The sequence below is a fragment of the Rattus norvegicus genome, chromosome 13, assembly GCF_021556685.1.
Source record: "Rattus norvegicus strain SHRSP/BbbUtx chromosome 13, alternate assembly SHRSP_T2T, whole genome shotgun sequence".
Taxonomy (NCBI): Eukaryota; Metazoa; Chordata; class Mammalia; order Rodentia; family Muridae; genus Rattus; species Rattus norvegicus.
This window is the reverse complement of record NC_141546.1, coordinates 32,452,850-32,470,313: the sequence shown is the minus strand read 5'-3', so window position 1 is coordinate 32,470,313 and position 17,464 is coordinate 32,452,850. Positions and strand designations below refer to the sequence as shown.

Sequence of the window (17,464 nt, the reverse complement as noted above, 5' to 3'; positions counted from 1 at the left end):
AGGGCTATTTGTATTAACCTCCTAGTTAGAAATTAAGCTCCGATCTGGAAATTAAGGATTGTAATTTGGCATTAGCCTGGACGTCAAGATGAAATGAGACGCACTGCGGGGGGAAATTGAATTCCATATTGCCAAAGACCCATCTTATTTAGAATAACCAGCCACTCACGTCATGCCAATATTGATGGATCATATGTTTAAATTTTTGATAGCCCATTCATTTCTATAATTGCATTTATTTCAAATTAAGTAAGTCTTGCACACCCTAAATATACAGAGAGACAAAATTAATTTGTGGATCAGAATTAACATGCCACTCAACCCCTAGAACTGTCCTTCCTGGAAGCCCTTGGAGAGGGTCGTGGGGCCATTTTAGAGATGATTCCATTTGCACATGAACAAGTGCAACCTGGACGGAGCTGTATCCTTAGGAAGGAGCTTAGAAGGAAGTATCATGGTGGAGAGGTATAGAGTGAAGACGATTTAACAGCACAGAGGAGCCACCCAGAAACCAGCAACCTCTTTTTGCAGTGGATGGAAGCTAACCCAGAAAGCCACAAATGGTCAAAGTGCAGAGTAAGTTATCATGGAGAACTCATCCCCAAACGGGACATCTGTGCCACCAGCCGCCAAGACCATGATGGAAGAGAACCAGAGGTGGTGAAGAACAACAGCATCTTCTGGACATGACAGCAACTGCACCGATGAACTTTGGACTGTTACAGTGGCCTGCACAAGAGCAAGCCAGCCAACAGTCCAGCATGGGTGGGAACTCACAAGAGCACACGCCGAGTCGAGAAGATGCAGACAGTCAATGGCGGTGGGGAGAAAGTCCATATTTTTCAGGGATCTGGCCCCTGGTCAGTTATCCATGCTACTACAACTACAGAGAACAGCCCAACATACTTATTCATGCAGGCAATAAGAACTAAACACAGTAGAATGCACGCATGCGCATGCGTGCGCGCGCGCGCACACACACACACGCGCGCGCGCGCGCGCGATCCAGAGGAACAGGAAATTTACCATGAGACTGTGTACTTCAGAAAAGCAACACCCGTGAAGACTCACCAATATGGCTGCCTAAACAGGACCTGAGCAATGATGGCAATTATAGACGATCCAACATGGAAGGGGGACAGCTCCGCCCCCCCCGGAGGGGGAGAACTATAGCTCACTAGGGAATGCTGAAAGTGGGAGAGCGGGGACATGGAGATGGGAGGGGTGGAAGGGGCTCCGGAGGAACTGGCGGAAGAGGAGTAAGAACAGTGCAATGAAAATAAAGTACATCCACGTGCAAGGAAAATCGATCAATCGATTAAAAGAATTCAGCCACCATAGCTCCAGACTGGAACCCTGACTTTGGGAAGAAGAATTGAGCAGAGAGCTATTTGACTTTACTGGGGTGACATGAACAAACAACCATTCAGCCCAGTTAAAATCCTAATGGCATACAGAAGAAACAGCTATGCCAAGTCCAGCCTAGTAAACTAGTGAGTTTAGCAAGGCCCTTACGGGACCATGAGTGAGTCCAAGGCAGCTGCGTCACTGGAAGGGCCACCCCAGCCTGGGCGATGATTCACCGAGACCAGTGTTTAGAGACCCTGCACATTGAAGGCTGCTCCAGCAAAGACAGGCTCCTCTTCCCGGCGATAGATGTCGCACTGATAGCTTTGGGAGAATCTTAGAGGTTTCAGCTTCCTGGGACTTTTTGTCTACTCCCTGAGCTGTGCGATACTCTCTCCTACTTCAGGGTACTTCGGTTAGGAGTAACTGCCATGTTTGTGAGCATCCTTGGGCAGGACTCATCCAATCGCCCTTCCCAATGCAGGTGGCGGAGTGACTGCCTGCCCACCTCTGTCCCTCACTATGACCCATCTCCTGGCCATCCCTGACTTGTCTGAGAATGGACTCACAGATAAATGTGGCTGGCCTTGAGGGCGTCTGACACCTAGACGTATGAATGATGTTGACGGTTTTAAGCTGCCCTTTTAGCAAGGTCAGCCAGACTCAATACCATGCACGGTAGGAGAAGCTGGTCCACATGGGGGACCCTAACCACCCTAGAAGTGGGAGGTCTGTGGACAGGGGGCTCAATCAGTAAAGTGCTTGCCTTGTAAGCATCAGAACCTGAGTTCAATGTCCAGAACTATGTTTCTAAAAAAAGCCAAGCATAGTGTGTACCTGTAATTCCAGTGATGGGGAGGCGGATCCTCAAGGCATCCACACACATTCAAACGAATGCTCATTACACACGTGTAAGTGGAAAAGGGGCTCAAAAATAAGAGGAAGTTAGCGCCACACAGACTGGAAGGGACAACTGCTCACAGCCTGATGGTTGGAACCCAGGAAATAAAGGGTTGCCTTGCTCTGTGGCTCTGTGGAACCACACCCCCTCAACTATGTCTGAAAATAAACACCACACACACACACACACACACACACACACACACACACACACACACACTCCACCCATGCAGGATTTGAGGTTCCCAAAGAAATTTTAGCAAGAACTTAAATTCACAAGTGTTCGCCAACAAATAGCACTAACTTGTGAAAAACCAGCTAAGGATGTAGTTGCCAAGCTTCTAGGATCCCTTCCAGGCCACCGCTCCACTACCTTGTACTACGATAGCCCACTATGAAAATACAGCAGCAAGCGAGAACACGGAGCTTGGACTCGCAGGAAAGTCTATGGGCACGGCTGCCGGTGGGCACTTGCCCTGCCGGGTTGAGCTAGTAGCCATATGCAGCTGGGAATGACACGGTATAAGCCGCCTCATCGGCTGTTTAGTAACTGGTGTGCAGTGTTCTATCTGCAGAGGAAACAGTTGCTTCATAGTGCTGCAAACTGAGGGAGACCCACACACTACACCTCCGACAGCAGCTACTGCTACATCTTAAGCACCTGTGGCTCTCCTCCCCTAGGCCCCGGTCCTGGGCAGGAGGACTCCTTGAGCAAAGACACTGGACTGTTTGAAAGCAATCATCTACCAAAGCTTCTGTTGTTCTCCAAGCAGATACTTATCTCTCGGATAGATTGGCTGCCCACAACAATCAAAACATCAAATGCCCTCCTTATCTCCTCCAAAGAGGGCTCTGGTCAGTTATCTGTTTTCCCAGGCATAGGAAAGCCAGGGGTGGTGGGGAGGGGTCGCAGGGGCTCTCGGCATGGTCTGGTATTGTCATGACAAGCCATGGTTATATCACATGTCACTTCCTTGCATCTTCATTTGTCTGATGCCTTTTCTGTGTGACCACTTCAGGCTTGTGTAAGCAGCATCGTAAGAAATCACACATGAGCTGGCTTCATGACAAATCATACATGATACAGGTTCATGAGAAACCTCACGTGAGCCAGCTTCATGATGAATCACACATGAGCCAACTTCATAAGAAACCACACATAAGCCAGCTTCATGACAAATCACACATGATACAAGTTCATGAGAAACCACACACGAGCCAGCTTCATGACAAATCATGCATGATACAGATTCATAAGAAACCACACGTGAGCCAACTTCATGATAAATCACACGTGAGCCAGCTTCATAAGAGCTCACACATGTAGACAGGGGGATGGGTTTTTTCCTCAGTCTGTACCTGGAAAACGCCCTGAAGATTTTTGTCTGGTTGTGTTGGAGACATGCTGAGTCGAGCTGAGTCGAGCTGACTCGAAGCACAGAGCCCACTCCCCTTGCCATCCACAGTTTTGCCCCAGAGCCCTGTCCTCAGAGGCAGGAGGCAGACCATGGGCTCAGCTCTGGCTATCTGACCTGGTAGGTTTAAGTCCTGTGTGACCTGGTCCTGCAGTCACCTCTCCAGTCATGTTGTCCTCAAAGGTTCCCAGAATACTTTGAGGGTCCTTATCTGGGACCCGGGATAGGCCTTCATCCTTACTTCCCCTGTGTGCACCCCTCCTTCACTCTCAGAGCAAATCTCACACCCCCAGACCATGAATGCTCACAGCAGGTCTGCAGAGAATCCATCCTGCATCTCTGGGTATGTTCTACGCCTATTATAGTCTCATGTCAATTTAGAAATACTTATTTGTACTTTGTGTATGCTACGTGTGCGTGCGTGCGTGCGTGCGTGCGTGCGTGCGTGTGTGTGTGTGTGTGTGTGTGTGTGTGTGTGTGTGTGTGTGCTTGTGCCTGTCACTGAGAAAGCCAGAAGAAAGAATCGGACTCCAGGGAACTGGAGTTGTGGGTGTCCGTGAACTACCATGTGGGTGCTGGGACCTGAACCTCTCATCTCTGAAAGGGCAGCAAATCTGGGATTCATCTCTCCGGCCCCTTGTGTGCCATTGTTACTTTATTTTATTGTTCTCCTTGAGATCCAAGTTTCTCTTGTAGCTTAGGATGGTCTCAAACTCACTGTACAGTCAAGGGTGACTAAGTGGCTGATCCCCTGCCTCCACCTCCAAGTGCTGGGATTACAAGTATGCATTACCACACCTGCTCTATGCAGTGCTACAAACGGGAACCAGGGTTTCCTGCATGCTAGGCTAGCACTCTACTGACTGATCTACATTTCCAGCCTTCCATATTTATTATGGATATACAGTTGGCTGTCCATACCATCAGGTCCTGCTTCCTTTGATTCAACCAACCAGGATTTGTAGACAGACAGACATACAGACAACAAAATAAATGTAACTGTCCAGAATAAATGTGCAGAGACTTGGACTTGTGCTTGTCACTCTTCCTGGATATCACAGTATGAGAAGGGTCCCTTTGGCATTTGTGTGTCAGGTACTATGATCTAAGGAGGTACCTAAGTTTTAAAGCAAGTATTCCACTGTTTTCTCAAAGGTCATTAGCTTACCCAAGGTTTTCCTGGATTTTCATACCTGACTATGAGGACAGAGATCTTACTCACTGGCTAACACTGGCCACCCTAGAGGTCTCTTGATAAAAACTGATTGAATTAAAGTTCGGGGAGATGGATTAGTCAGTAAATGCTGTGCAAGCATGAGGACATGGTGTCAGAGCCCCAGAACCCAGTATAAGCAAGGTGGGGGAAGGGACAGAGTGGGTAGAGTCGGGCTGATCCCTGGAACTCACTGGCCAGTCGGTCCAGCTGATCCAGGCTCAACGAGAGATCCTGTCCCCCCAAATAAAGCAGAGAATGATCTAGGAGGAAACTTGATGTGGGTCTCTGGTCTCTGTATGCATGTTGGGCACACATGCCCATATGCACATGTGCATATCCCCACATAGGATAGTTCCCAGCCACAGTGGAGCATGTTAGGGTTGCTACAGAGGACCCACAGGTGAGCTAGCAGCTTCCTTCCTTTGGTGCCCATCCCTCTGCTCCTGAAACGACCTGCCTGCCTACTCATGGATTTCCCAGGCACACAGCATCTGTCTCCCAAATGCTAGGTGAAGAAGTAACCCAGAAGGGCTCTCCATATGTTTCAGGCTCTTCCAACCTGCAGTCTATGGACGTCTCGTAATCCAAGATAGCTATGGATGAAACCCAATATAAAAGTGTAAACTGACTTAAAACGCATTGAAATTACTTTGGAACTTTTTGTGTATTATATGAGTTATCAGCTCAGTTCATTCTTGATTGATTGACTGATTGACTGACTGATGAATTGATTTTGTAACTTTTGCTCTTACTATGACCTTTGTAAGTGACAACCATTCATGCTGCACGTACCTGCTATAATTAGTCCAGAAGCCAGCCTGGAGCCCAAACAAGAGACTGACTGAGAAAATGACCCCAGAAGAAAGAGACAGGTAGAAGGATAAAGGCCACCAGCCTTGAGAGCTTCCAAAAAGCCCCCCCCCCTCTCACCACCTAGAGGCAGGGAGCCAGAGAAAGGAGTGTGAGAGGCAGAAGCAGCTGACCTTTAGCAGACAGGCCCACTAAAGAATATCAGCTGATAGTAAATGCTGGGAGAAGGGACAGTTGTTAAACAGTTTTTTAGGAATGGAGCTGAACAGAGACCATGGAGGGAGTGCTGCTTACTGGCTTGATTGCCATAACTCACTCAACTTGCTTTTTTATACAATTCAAGACCACTTGTCCAAGGGATGGCACCACCCACAGTGGGCTTGGCACACCCACCTCAATTGCTAGCTAAGAAAATGACCACAGACTACAGACTTACTTATAGGCCAAGCTGATGTACACTCTTCCCCATTTGAGTTTCTCTCTTCTCAGATGACTCCATCTTGTGACTAGTTGGAAAAAAAAAAATCAAAGGAAATGAACAAATGTTACAAGGCTCAGGAAGTTCCTGAGTCTTACAAGACCCACAAATCCCTCCTCAAAATTACATAAGCACCGGGGAGATGAGACATCTGACCCCAAGCAGCCTGCAAGTTATGGAGGAAACTCTATGGTACAGCTTTTGTGAATCTTCACCCATGATGGCTGGGCTTTTTGGTAAAACAACTGTTTTTGGGCTATCCATGCTCCAGTAGGTGACCTCTCACCCACGCTCCTATGAATAATGCTACAACTCACTAACTCACTATGTGGACTTGGAAAATTCTTCTGTCTATGCTTAGTGTCCCATCTGGAGTCAGTAGGTGTTTGTTCCCAAGAAAAGTCACATGACAAGGAACAAAATGACAAGAGGACTCTGGGGACCTAGGTCAAGCATTTTACCCATTATACTCAAGAGAAAGTTCTCCCTACTGGTCCTAAATTCAAGGCAGGATCTCCTACAACAGCGAGGGGACAGCTCCATAGTTGGCAAAAACAGTGTGGGTGGTAAGAGAGGGCCTTTCTTGGGAGTTTGGGGTCCAACTCAGCCAGCAGAATAGTTGCTTGCCTAGCACACACAAAACCCTGGGTTCTATCCCTAGCATGGCCTATGGAAGGCATCGTATGTCTGATGACATACTCCTGTAATCCCAGCATTTGGGAAGTGGAGGCAGGAGGATCAGGAGTTCAAAGTCATCCCTGGCTGCATAGTGAGTCTGAAGCCAGCCTGGGCTACTGGGCTACAGAAGACTGTTTCAAGACAAAAAGGAGGGAGGGTGAGAGGGAGAAAGGGCAGGGGAGAAGAGGTGGAAGAGGTGTGTGTGTGTGTGTGTGTGTGTGTGTGTGTGTGTGTGAGAGAGAGAGAGAGAGAGAGAGAGAGAGACCTTTTCAGCAGCAGTGAATCTGCCTGATTCCTTGGGTGTCTCCCCAGACCCTGGCAGGTAGGCACAGAGAAGTCAGCCATCCCCCTGCATCCTAAGCATCGTCTACAGTCCTAGCTCAGGCTTGCTAGGCTGTTCTGAAGTAGAGCATGGAAAAAGCCAGCTGGAAACTCTGGACCTGGGCACTGACTGCCGCAGAGCATTCCGTAAAGGTATTTTATAACAATCAACCTCTGTTCCCTGGAAGGCAGAGGGAAAAAAACATAAATCCCTCATGAAGGAAAATTGAAGTGCGCCCCAAAATTCCTCAATACTCGTCTGTCTTCCCCTCCCAGGTGCTGGCCAACGTTGTCAGAACATGCCTGCCTCCCTGTTTAAGCAAGGTAATTTGATCCAGGCAATAACCATCATAAATATTCATGGTCTTGCCTTAACATTAGGATAACATCTGTTTCCAAACATCTGCAATCTGTTTTCAATGCTTCAGTAAAATGTAAATTAGCTATAACTAATACAATAACGCACTAATGAGGGTAATGAGAATGAAAGACGCCCATTAGGGCCGGTCCGGCTCCAGCTCCCATGGCGGGTTTTCTAGAGTTCTCCAGAACTTTTCTTCCACTGCCTCCAACTTCCCCCAAATTAAAGGGGTTATGGAAGGCCTCTGCTGGTCCCCAGATTCGCAAGCACACCGACCCTTCCAAAAGTAGTCTTTGCCTTTGTTCTTAATAAAAACTTACTTTTTTATCATCTAAAAATTTCAAACTATCTTAGTTTTGTTTTATTTTCGAGACAGGGTTACCTGTAACCTGGGCCGGCCTCGTGCCTACTGTACAGTCAAAGATGACTTTGAACTTCTGCTCTCCTGTGCCCACGTCACCTCCCTGATCACGAGATTACAGGTCTATACTGTCCAGTTTTTGTGGAACCCATGGCTTTATGCTCGCTAGGCAAGTGCTGCATAAAATATGCTCTATCCCTAGCTGCTGCTCTTGTTTTGTTGAGATAGAATCTCAGGTAGCCCAGGCTAGTCTTGAAATAGCTGTATAGCATAAGCTGTCCCTGAACTTTTGACCCTCATACCTCTGCATCTCTGTTACTGGAATCACAAACGTGAGCCGATCCCTCCAGCTTTTACCCTTACTTGTCCTTACAGCTCAGGTACTGACACCACACAGAGAAAGAATGCCCACAGAACGTGGAAAATAAGAAACGGTCCAGCGTTTGCTTTATTCTGTGTGACAGTGTGTGGGTGGGTTCATGTGTGTGTGCAGGTGTGCAGGTAGAAAACGTCGGGTGTCCCTCTCTGTCACTCAGCACTTTACTCCCTTAAGATAGAATCTTTTGCTTCTTTTCCAACCTCCCCGCCTCGGACCCTGCAGCCGCCGCGATGTTGATGCCCAAGAAGAACAGGATTGCCATCTACGAACTCCTTTTTAAGGAAGGGTTGATGGTTGCCAAAAAAGATGTCCACGGGGCTGGGGATTTAGCTCAGTGGTAGAGCGCTTACCTAGGAAGCGCAAGGCCCTGGGTTCGGTCCCCAGCTCCGAAAAAAAGAACCAAAAAAAAAAAAAAAAAAAAAAAAAAAGATGTCCACGTGCCCAAACATCCCGAATTGGCAGACAAGAACATGCCCAACCTTCACGTCATGAAGGCCATGCAGTCTCTCAAGTCTCGAGGCTACGTGAAGGAGCAGTTTGCTTGGAGACATTTCTACTGATACCTCACGAGGGCTTCCAGTATCTCCGAGATTACCTGCACCTACCTCCGGAGATCGCGCCCGCCACCCTCCGTCACAGCCATCCCGAGAACCACAAGTCTCGGTCCAGAGAGTGAGCGGCCTGCAAGATTCACAAGAGGGGAGGCAGACTGAGACACCTACAGGAGTGCTGTGCCCCCTGGAGCTGACAAGAAAGCTGAGGCTGGGGCTGGCTCAGCAATGAAATTCCAGTTTAGAGGGGGTTTCGGTCGTGGACGTGGTCAGCCGCCTCAGTGAAGTTGGAGATTATGTTGTGTTGAATAAACTTCAAAGAAAAACGTAAAAAAAAAAAAAAAAAAAAAAAAAGAATATTTTACTGGATCTGTAACCAGGCTGGTGGCTAGCGAGTTCCAGCACTCCTCCTGCCCCCACCTCCATAGTGTTGGAATTACAGGGTTTCTGGAGATGGTAATTCTTATTTGTTTATATATATATATACATATATATATATGTATATATATATATACACACACACATACACACACACACACACACATACACATACATGTGGGGAGAATACATTAGAAAGCATGTTTGGTATACAAGGTTGAAGATTTGCCTTATTTTGTCACTTCCGTTTGTTCTAAGGAATGCCGTTTTGGCTAGAGGTGTAACATAGTTGGCAGTGTGGGATCATGGGCTTTGTTGACATTTCCTGAAGCCCTGAGCTCTCCCTTATAAAAACTAACCAATGAGAATCGCATTGTGCTGGACATGTGACTTGGCTAACAGAGGGCTTGCCTATCACGCAGGGGGCCCTAGGTTTCATCCCTAACGCCCCCAAAACTGGGTATAGTAGTGCACACTTGTAAATCCACCACTCGATGCATCTCTCAAGACTTTTGTGTGGCCCCATCACACTCTATGCCACTTCATGGTCTCCCAAGCGCCCCTTGGCCCACAGACCACCCAGCAGAACATTCTAGAAAGGTAGAAATGTTTAAGGCTTTGGTGTTAAATATACGGGAACTATTGAGCCCTTGGAATAGTCCGAATGGGATGCAGAACTGAAATTCTGTTTACGTTTAATTTTAAGTAATTAAATTATAAATTGCCACTTGTGGATGGTGATTTCTTTTCTGAGAAGGAGGCAACTATTGGAAGCAGAGGTCAGCCATTTTAGGATGGGTGCATAGACAGCAGTAGGACTAAAGGACTAATAACAACCACGTTTGTACAACCCACACGTTTGTGTACATGTCTATACGCTCATACGTGTGTGTGGGTACACATGTATGCATGAGCGTTCGAAGGCCAGAGGTCAGGTGGGTGTCATTCCTCAAATGCAACCCCATTTTGTGTTTTGTGACAGAGTCTCTTGTTGGCCTGGAACTCACCAAGTTGTCTAGACTGGCTGGCCAGTGAGCCCCAGGGATCTGCCTGCCTCCACCTTTCCCGCAGTAGAATTAAAAGCATGTGAAACTACCCCGTTTGTTTGTTTGTTGTGTGTTGTTGCGTGTTGCCGTGTGCTGTTGTTGCTGCTGTTGTTTTACAGAGGTTCTGAGAGGACAAAGTCAGGTCTTCGTTACTAACTGTGACACCCCCTCAGTCCAAGAGACATTTCAAGTCTCAAAGCCTCTGTGCCCGCTCAGGCGGAGAGTTGGTCCTGCTTCTAGGTCCCGCTTCTTGCTGCCTTTGCCTGATTCTGACTGTGGTCATCGCACACAGTCTGGCTTGTTCTGGTTTCTAGTTAGACTGGGAACTCCTAGAAGATCCCAGCATCCTCTATTTCCCTCTCTTTTCTTCTTTTTTAACTTCGGTTTATGCTGGACATTGCCAACCCTGCTCAGGGATGGGCTTTGAAACCCCGACTGAGCTGGAGGGAGAGGCACATGCGTCGGTTACCTCTCTCGCTGCTGCAACCAAAATACACGACGACAAGCAGCCTAGGTAGGGAGTGGTTTATAAAAGGGATGCAGTCCATCATGGTGGGGGACACATGGTGGCCAGAGCAGAGACATCTGGCCAAATGGCAAGCACAGCCAGGAAGGAGAGAAGGAACAGGAAATGCTCTGGGCTATAAAACCTCAAGTCAAACTGCCAGTGACCCACTTCCTTCAGCGAGTCTCCGCCTCTTAAAGGCTCCGCATCCTTCCTGAACAGTGCCACCAACTAGAGCCAAGTTCGCAAAAGTATGAACCCATAGGGGACATTTCACACTCAAACCACAACGGTCAGCAAGGGTGAGCACCGGAAGGGTCTACCAACAGAAGGAGAGGACGCAGATGCACAGGGAAAAATGCAGATGGTCCCTGCAGAACCAGAAATCCCAATGGTGCTCAACTCCTAGCAATCTTTGACACTGTCCTCCAGGTAAGGGAAGTCCCCAGAGTGTAGGGAACTATACTATAATGTGGAGGGCAGATAGGAGGGTGGAGAAGGAGCTGGAGAGATGACTCCATCAAAGCAATGCTTTCCGTGAAAGCATGAGACCTTGCATTTAATCCCCTCAGAATCCCTATGAAGGAAGCGAGACATAGAGAAGCACACCCATGGTCCCAGCTCTGGGACGGTGGACACAGGCAGATCCTTAGGAATTGCTGATCAGCTCGTCTAATTACATTGGCAAGCTCCAGATTCAATGAGAGACTCTATCTCAAAAATACTAGGTGGAGGGATCGAGGGCTCAGTGTTTAAAGTGTGTAGCTCTCTCAGAGGACCAGAGTTTGGTTCCCAGCACCTACATCAGGTAACTCCAGCTCCAGCAGGATCTGACTGTCTCTTCTGGCCTCTGCAGCAACAGCACTAACACGGACATACCCGCACCTACATGCTTAACGAGAAATAATAAAAAGAAATGCACTTTAAAAATATATAGGTAGGGGTAGAACAATTGATGAAGACGAGGGATGTCATCCTCTGGTCTCCATAAGCAATACACATGCACACATGCACACCCTGACACACTCACAAACCTGTACACACAAACAAGGGGGATGGACAATGTGGAACTTGGTGGGCATCTGGAGAAAGTTGAGGAAGAACCCAGGAGGCCTAGACTGGAGATCACTGGGTGACAGCATAGTGGTACCTGCCTGGGGGCTCTTGACAGATACGTGCTTGGTAGATGGCTCCCACAGAGCAGAGAGGGGAGACAGAGCCTGGTGGAGACTTAGAGGAGGCCATGCATTTGCTGGCAAGACTCCTTCGGGGGTCCAGCAGTGGCCACTGGGAGAACAGGCCTGACGCTTGCTTGGAACCCTTTGCCAGTTGGGCAATGGCTTTGAGATAAAGGGAAGCCCCAGTGTGGGCATGGCTCAACACAGAGGAAACAGATGCCACCATCCCTGGCTTGTTTTTCATTCTGGTGCCACCATAAATCTCCCAGAGCAGCCCCTCCTTCCCTAGCCTCGGCTCTCTAGTCTGGGAGTATCAGTCATGATAAGACATTACTTAAAGCAGCGGTGACAGGTCCTAATCAGTCTTGTGAATTATAGACTTCTCCCTGCACTGCAGGCAGGGCCAGCATTAATACACATTTATGCAAAGCAAGAGCAGGAGCTGTCGGGGGCTAATCTTTACAAGTATGATAAATGATGTTTATTTTCAATGATGGAACGAAACACCCCAGCCGACAGTAATTGTAATAAAAAGGACAGATCAACTTCTATAAAGTGATTGAATTATCCAACGATTGCATTAACGTCCACACTCCAGTATGTCATCGGCTTCCTCGGGGTTCCGAGGACACTATGCAGGACACGGTCCCCTTCACGTCAATGGCTGCCCTTCACGAGGGCTCCTGGGGCAGAGGTACTGTCAGTTAGGAGGGATGTTGTCCGTCTCCAGCATCCTGGCCCCTGCTCTGCTCACACAGACGAAACTGAGGCTGAGCCGTCTTGGTGACAATGAACCTCGACTGATGGATGCGCCCAGGTATCACATGGACCAGAGGAGGCTGGGAGGGTGAAAGTACATCGCCAGCCTTTGGGAACAGCACACCATGCTCTCTAATTCTCTCCACGACTCTTGGGATACATGCTGTGCTTCTTTTCCGTGTCTCTCCCCAACCTCCCTGAAGTAGAGAAACAGAGGCTCAGAAAGGTTAAGTAGCTTGTCCAAGGTCACACAGCTAGCATGTGTCCCAAATGAGTCTCACTCCAAGAAGCATTTAACAGGTGCCTGATGAGAGCCTCCTGGCTCCAAGCTCTTCTGTTGGCAACCACGTGCCTGACCAGTCCTGCAGCAACCCAGATGACCTGAGAGTCAGGCTGCTCTGTTGTACAGACCTATAGAAGTCTGGCTACTGGGTGGCATTCAACATTTTTTATGAAATCTTCTTGTATTTACTGTATGTGCGTGTTTGCACTTGAATGCACATGTGCACACACACCATGGAGCACTCATGCGTGGTCAGAGGACAAAGTTGGTTCTCCCTTTTCATCCTGTGGGTCCCAGGGAACAGATTCCGGTTGCCATGCCCAGTGGTAAGTGACTTTACCCACTGAGCCATCTCTTTGGTCCTCGGTGGCACATTTGAACAGTTCTGTATAGACAAAGCTCCTGGGGGAGTTGCTGGTAGCTATGCTTAGCTTGTATCTTTCTCTTGGAATGTATCCTGCAAAATAGAAACAGGAGTGTGCATCAGAACTGATGGTCAGGCAACACTTGGTAGGGTCCTCTCTCAGGCCTGAGCACCTCTTGGGAGATGATGGTGACACCAAGCAAAAGACGGGTGACACCCTTGACCTATTTCGCCTGCAGAAGCCAAGGAATTTCGTCCAAGTTACTTGTTACTGACTTACCAAAGGTCTATACCCCCACTGCGGGTGGGGCTATTGAAATTTGAAATAAATCCCTTCCCTACTACAAGTTTTTCCTAGTGTGTGTTCAAACATCCAACTCATGATAACCCAAGTGAAGATCCTTGACTTTAGGGGCCTGGGAAAATAGATCTGTCTGGTGAAGTTCTTGCATAAAGACATGAGTTCAGATCCCAAGTGTACACACACACACACACACACACACACACACACACACACACACACACACACAAATAAGGTAGAAAATGATGTCTACCCCTAATGTAGACATCTGATCTCCACCCCACATACTACTGTATTTGCACATGAACACACACACACATACATGCACACACACATACATGCACACACACATACATGCACACACACACACACACACACACACACACACTTCTTTTTGACTCTATTATAGTGTAAAAGATTTACACCCCACGGTAATTGGAAGTCTGGCTCTCTCCTTGCTCGCTTTGCAATCCTGGGGTGATATTTACCTAAGCTCCCAGGTAGACCCTCGATCAAAGGGAAACAACTATACTGCAGCATGCTGCATTAGCTAGTTTGCTCAGCCTGTTGACCTGGGATATGTAGTTGTTTAGGTCTATACAACTTCCTTACAATAGGCTTGTCCCCAGGTAGTCACACTATAAGTGTGTATGCATACACATCCACAGAAACGGATTCTATCAAAAGACAGTACCTCTCTATCAAGCCTGGTTCTGTCTGTCTTTAATCACTCTCCACTGCACTTCTAAAGGCAGGGAACTGAATTTTAAGAGGTGAGAGGACCTGCCAGGGTCAACAGAACTCAGTGGTGGAAAAGTCTTCCCAACTCCCCACCAAGGCCCCTCTGACCACTCCCCCTTACTTTGTGGGGAAGAGATGGATTACACCTGGAGAAAGGCAGCTGAGTTTGCCCCCTGGTCTCCCCACACACGTGCACTCGAGCACCCACACAAGGAACAGTCAAAAAGAGAGCACTTGCACACTCGCCCAGGAACTATCTGGGTTTGTGAATGGAACACACACTCTCTCTCTCTCTCTCTCTCTCTCTCTCTCTCTCTCTCTCTCTCTCTCTCTCTCTCATGCTAGTTAATTTTAAAATGCCTTGGCTACCTCAAAGGCTGGGCCCTTCTAATCCTCTGTCTACTACCCTACGCCCAATCGGGGAAGTGGCCCCATCTCCTTTACCCAACCATTAACTGCTGGCATCTTTACTGATTGATAAAAAAACCAATCAGGGACCAGGACCTTTAGTGTTTAGACATGCAGATTCCCGATTGAATCAAAGCATTAGACCCGATCTCCAACAGAGATCTCTGATCCAGTAGTTTCTCAGGTGGCTAAGTCACCCCACAGATATCACATCTGGGTCTGAGTTCACCGAGCGGAGCGTTTCCCTGAGATCGATCTAAGAAGGCTTAAAAAAAGGCTTGAGAGATGCTCCAGTGGGCAGTTTGACCTTTGACCTGGACATCCCAACAAACGTGCAGACTTCACAGTCAGGCTGGCTGGTGGAAGTCTATAACCACTGGGTTCACCTCGGCCTTCCCGTTAAACAACAGGCCTTTCTGCTATGCGAGCCCCCGCACCACACACACACACACCCACGATGTCCTGAACCTGGGTGGAACACTCACTTTGCAACGAAGTTCATGGTCCTGGTTTGCACATGTCTTCTTCACCCAAATAAAAAAATCTTTGCTTTTCCTTTAGCTTCACTTACATCTTCTCTGTCTTCCACTTCCTGCAAAATCTGGCAACCCCAAAGAATCTGAATCAGGTACATGCTGCATACGAGGGTCCCCAAAAGCATCGTGTCCCATGAGAAAGCCAGCCATACGATGCAGGGTGCCTTCAGTGTACAATGTCTAGAAAAGACAACGCACAGAGACAGGAAACAGAGTGACAGCCACCATGGGCAGGGAGGATGGGGACTGGGGACAAGAAGCTGAATAGGTCTGTGTTTTCCTTGGGGGATGACACTTGGGACTAGAGAAGGTGGTTGGTCCCACAGCCTTGTGAGTTGTCAAAAAGGCATTATACTTTAAAATGATTCATCTGGGACTGGGTGAAGCACTCGCGTGAGGACCTGAGCCCAGCTCTCTGGCAGCCATGTAAATGCTGGGCATGTTGGCACCGACCAACTGGGAATGCAGAGGCAAGCAAGTCCGCAGGGTTTGCTCACTGCCAGCTGCTCTAACCAACTGGCCAGCTCCAGAGTCAGTGAGAGAACCTGCCTCAAAACACAAGATGAAATAAGAGAGACGTCACCCATGACCTGTACATGTATGTGTGCACACACATACAAATCACATGAATACACAAAAACAAAGAAAAATAAATAATTAAAAAGAAGGGGGGCCCTTACAGTGAGTGTCCAACCAGGCCTCACTCTTTGAGGGAGTTCAGGTGCTCCTGAGTCATGCTGAGCCCAGTCTAGAGAGCTCTAGGAGGTAGCCAGAGATACACCCCAGATGGAGTCATCTGCCAGCAGGAGGCCTCCAGAGCCTAGGCGACAGTGTTGAATCTGTGTAGAGGGCCCCTCGTTCACAGTGATCTTGTTTAGTTTCCATTTGAGTCACATCTCGTGCTTCTATCCGTAGTTTATTTATTTCGGATACTCTTCATATTTAGCTTTAAAAGGGCTGTCTCGGGGTTGGGGATTTAGCTCAGCGGTAGAGCGCTTGCCTAGCGAGTGCAAGGCCCTGGGTTCGGTCCCCAGCTCCGGAAAAAAAAGAAAAAAAGAAAAAAAAAGATTCTAAAAGGGCTGTCTCCTAAATGTGTGTGTTTTAAAACAGGGTGAAATGGTTCCGCAATCATCTGGACTAAGCTGTTCTCTCCTCATGGCTCAGGAATTGTTCCCTGACCAGGGAGGTCAGAGGCAGGCAGGATGGAGCTCGATGTCGGGGGCTGAGGGTAGCTTGCCCCAGCAGATCCCTGGACCCTAGCCTCTGCCTTGAGGTGTCCTTCCTGCAGCCTGGATCCCTGGGGAACCCTGCCGTTCACCCAGGTCCTGCTGAGCTCCAGCCACCTACTATGCAAACCATTTCTCCTAGTGAGGTAGCAAGTATACAGTGTTTGATAGTTTTCTCTGTGTGCGCTCTCGTCTCTCCATGGCTCCCAACCCTATGTCTATCAGATACAACCATGCCATCCAGGACAGCAGCCAGCAATCACCTGAAAAGCTATTGCTGTGACTGCTGCAAAGCTCTCCTGCTCCCTTACTGCCGAGAGTCTCCATCACTTTATCAGTCTCCAGCTGTCCCCAGGCCTTTGCCTAGCCACATGCCTCTTCTCAAACTTTTAGGTCCACTTCTCCTCACCCCTGCCCTGCACGTCTTTCAGCTTCTACTCCAAAAGCCCCTTAGATCACCTTCCCAGACACACCAGACTTTGTTAGAGTTCCCTGCTCTTGCCATTACTGCACTGGGCTGTGACTACACCACTCTCCTGTAAAGCCTGTGCAGTTGCTTGAATGAGAACAGCCCTCATAGGTTCATATGTTTGAATGATCAGTCCCAAGTTGGTGGAGCTGTTTGGGAAGGATTAGGAGGTGTGGCCTCATTAGAGAAATGTGTCACTTGGGCAGTCTTTGCGGTTTCAAAAGGCATTCCCAGTCACTATACTGTTTAACTCTCTGTCTCTGTCGGTCTGTCTGTATGTATGTCTGTGGGGGGGGGGGTTGGATATACATGACCCAGGGAGTGGCACTATTAGGAGGTGTGGCCTTTTGGAGTAGGTGTGGCCTCATTGGATGAAGTGTCTCACTGGGGGGTGGGGGGTGGACAATGAGACCCTCCTCCTAACCATATGGGAGCCATTCTTCTTCTAGCAGC

General features: G+C 48.3%; 1 pseudogene; it reads left to right on the top strand.

Annotated features, from left to right (window-relative positions):
* The first annotated feature begins 8,477 nt into the window (after positions 1–8,477).
* Positions 8,478–9,102, top strand: Rps10-ps15 (ribosomal protein S10, pseudogene 15; annotated as a pseudogene).
* Positions 9,103–17,464: the final 8,362 nt, after the last annotated feature.